The 3,474-nt window shown below is 40.0% G+C and overlaps 1 long non-coding RNA gene across 1 annotated transcript; it reads left to right on the forward strand.

Annotated features, from left to right (window-relative positions):
• Positions 1–996, forward strand: LOC147966695 (uncharacterized). The gene is made up of 4 exons (XR_015609042.1): positions 1–140; positions 278–325; positions 423–455; positions 576–996. It is a non-coding gene; the product is annotated as an uncharacterized LOC147966695 (long non-coding RNA).
• Positions 997–3,474: the final 2,478 nt, after the last annotated feature.

A 3,474-nucleotide genomic window follows, 5' to 3' on the forward strand; every position in this document is an offset into this window, starting at 1 on the left:
TACCATTGTGGTGAATAGTAGTAGGAGCTAGCTATCAAGAGAGAGATAGTGTGGTTTGAGCTGGAAGATGGATGCATCCGGCTCCGGCTCCTCCAAGTCCAAAGGTGGAGATGAAACCAAGAGCAAAGGCAGTGATGGAGGTAAAGCATATATACATCCATCCATGCATGTCTAATTCTTCTTCTGCCATTGGTGGTAGTACGTAGTATTTGCTGCTGAGTTTGTTTTGCTAATAATCGCGCGTCTAACACGCGTGTCTCTTGCTTCTTGAGAAAAGATGGCGAGAAGAAGTCTGGAAACCTTCTCAAGAACTTGCTCGGCATCGGTACACGGCCCCCTTCCTTCCTTTTTCCTCTTTCTTCAACCTCGGTATTCCAAGCTCTTGTATAGCAGATATTGATCGTTTCTGATTTTCCATGAAGGGGGCAAGTCACCAGGGAGCAAACCACGGAGAGGTACTTAACGCTCTTCAAGTTTAACCCACCTGCATTTTCATGTACTGCCTTCAGGCTTCAGCCAACTTCTTACTCGAGTTTTTAGCTAACTCCTTTTCTCTTGTTGTGGCTTGTGAGCAGTGATACTGGACATCACCGACATCGAGCGGCCTCCCCGCCCTGTCCATCGGAACCCGGTGCTGGCGCCTGATGAACTCATATTCCGCGTAGCTCATGGGCCACCCCCTGTCCAAGACCCGCCACTTGAATGAATGAACAAGGAGGGCAAGACAAGTTGTTACTAGTGTCATACGTAGTTACGTACTGTATGACACTAGCTTGGTGTGCTTTATTTATGGTCTTCCCTTAGGAGTAGCAGTGATCCGATCCCGCGTAATAACTAATTGTAGTGATTGTCAGACTGTTAAGTCGTCTAGCTTTGCTTCCCAGTTCCAACTGCATGCCATGCCGTGGCTGTACCTTGTGTGGAGTACGCCACTAGGCCAGTGTATCATGTAATAATCGCTCCGTGTCAAATGCAGAACTCCTTCCTTGTTTGTGCTACCACAACGCTGTTCTGATTTCATCCCCCACAACATTGTTTTTACCGTCCCCCGCAAAAACAACAACATTGTTTTTACCCTCGTGTAAAATGCCTCGACGCTGCCTCGAGAACCAGAAACCAATTGGATCCAACGCTGAGACTTTGAGAAGGAAAAATGCATCGGGATGGAATAGCGTGCAGGCATGAGATGCATCCATGTCACTGCAAAATCCGGTGGAGGAGCAACCGAGGACAAACAGTTTCGAGTCACCACTCGTCTCCATTTTTAAACTAATAAAATACACTCTTTATCAGAAAATATAAATGAGCACGGAGCACCCTGACCTGGTCGGCGCCGCACTGAGGTGGCGGCGGCATTGAAAAACGCGGCAAGGGAGGAGACTGTTGGGCTAACAGCCCAACACCCACATAAGTCTAACACATGCTATTCTTTTCTTTCGGAAAGGAGGATAACACCGGTCTTTGCATCGAGTGATGCACACCATCATATTTTATTAATTATGCAAAATCCAGCATCCGAACAACATCAACTCGGGAAAGAAGACACCACCATATATTATTTATTATTCAAAATCCAGCAGCCAAACAACATCAACTCGGGAAAAAAGAAAAACGAGGCCGCATGCCTCGTGACAGTAACTCTACAAGACGGCTGCAAGTACAAAAAAAATACTAAACAGGCGAGTGTTGGGTTAATGAGAAAAGAATTGGAGGAAGAGAAATATTATTATTATCATCACGGAATTAGTTGTTCGGTTTTTTCTAAAAAATTGCTTATATATTTTACAAAAGTGTCTATGCTTTTAATAAATGTTTCTGTAATTTAGAGTGTGTTTGCAATTCTTCAAATTTTTGTGTATTTAATAAAACGTGTTATTGTTCATGTTTTTTCTACAATGTGCTTATATAATATTAAAAAGTGTCCGTGCATTTAATAAAATGTTTGTCTATTTTAAAAATGTGTTTTTGCAGTTTCAATTGTTTGTGTGGCTTTATAAAAGGTGTTCACGTATTAAAATATGGTCCTATTTTTTAAAATGTTCACCCTTTTAAAAATGTGTTCATTTAATTTATAAAAAGTGTTCATTTGTTTTTTTAAAAATTGTAATTTAAAAAGTAGTCATGCATTTGAAAAATGTCATGTGATTTAAGCATTGTTCATGTATTTGAAAAAGACTGTTCACGCATCTAAAAAACCAAGTGGGAGTTATGAGGGACGGTGTAGGGACCAATGCCAAGAAAGGTTTTCATGTATGAATTTTTTTTAAAAAGTTCACCTTTTTTCTGGATGTGTTCCTATAATTCCAAAAAGTGTTCGTGTGTTTAAAATATGTTTGTAATTTTAAAAGTAATCATGCAATTGGAAAATTTCATGTGATTTGTACATTGTTCATGTGTTTTGAAAAGAATGTTCACGCATTTGAAAAAAAAGTGGGAGTATGAGGGGCGGTGTAAATATAGGGTGTACCTCGCGGCGGGCGTCCCTTGAGATCGATTAGGTTAGTTTAAAACAATTTAAACATTCTCTTGTGCTTGAATGACTCAATGGTAAGTGTGTCATGCGGTGGCCAAGATCATCGCCTTGGAATTGACCACATTCGGATGGACGCCACAATTACTATTAGTGAGGACAGGAAGAAGGATAAGCAGCTACATGGATGGAGTGTTGTGTTGAAATAGAACGTGGATTTCTGGAGTGCTTGAGCCATGCTTATTGTGCCGCAGCATGAGATTTTTTTTTCTCCTGTTGTACGCACAACCATGTTTTCTATTAAAATATTAAATAAATAAAATGTAAAAGTACACTACTTATTTTGTACTCCCTCCGCTCCATAACTCTAGTCGTGGTTTTAGTTTAAAGAGGGTTATTATGGATATTGATGTTTTTTCTTAAACTTGGTCAAACATGAACATATTTAACTTTTACAAAAAAAATGTGCGCTATATTTAGAAACGAATGGCATGTCATTTTGCTGAAAAACAATTATTCCGTTGTTGTCCCTATTCGTCGCACAATCGACATAACAAACATTTCAAAGAATTATAATTTTACTATATTGGGACTCGGATTTAGTGTAAAATCAGTACTCCATCTAATAAATATTACTTCCTCCATTTTAAATTACTTGTCGCAGAAATGGATGTATCTAGAACTAAAATATATCTAGATACATCCCTACCTGCGACAAGTAATTCGGAATGGAGGGAGTACTAATATGGATCTGATGGAGTACTACTGATTTAGAAAACTATTTTAATTTTTGTTTGAGACAACGAAAACTATTTTAATACTAACAACTTCTAACGAAAGAAAAATGGGCCGATTTAAAACAGAGTCTGGTTTGAGCCCAACAATTTCGGGGTTCTCTCCCTCGACCCCGGCGCGCCGCCGTCGATCATCCCGTCACCGGCAGCACGATTCGCCTTGCCCTGCGCACTGCCGATCCCCCAAATAGAAATACTTGACAGGAACAA

This window comes from Triticum urartu, chromosome 6A, assembly GCF_056163025.1.
Source record: "Triticum urartu cultivar PI428250 chromosome 6A, HENAU_Tu73, whole genome shotgun sequence".
Taxonomy (NCBI): domain Eukaryota; kingdom Viridiplantae; phylum Streptophyta; class Magnoliopsida; order Poales; family Poaceae; genus Triticum; species Triticum urartu.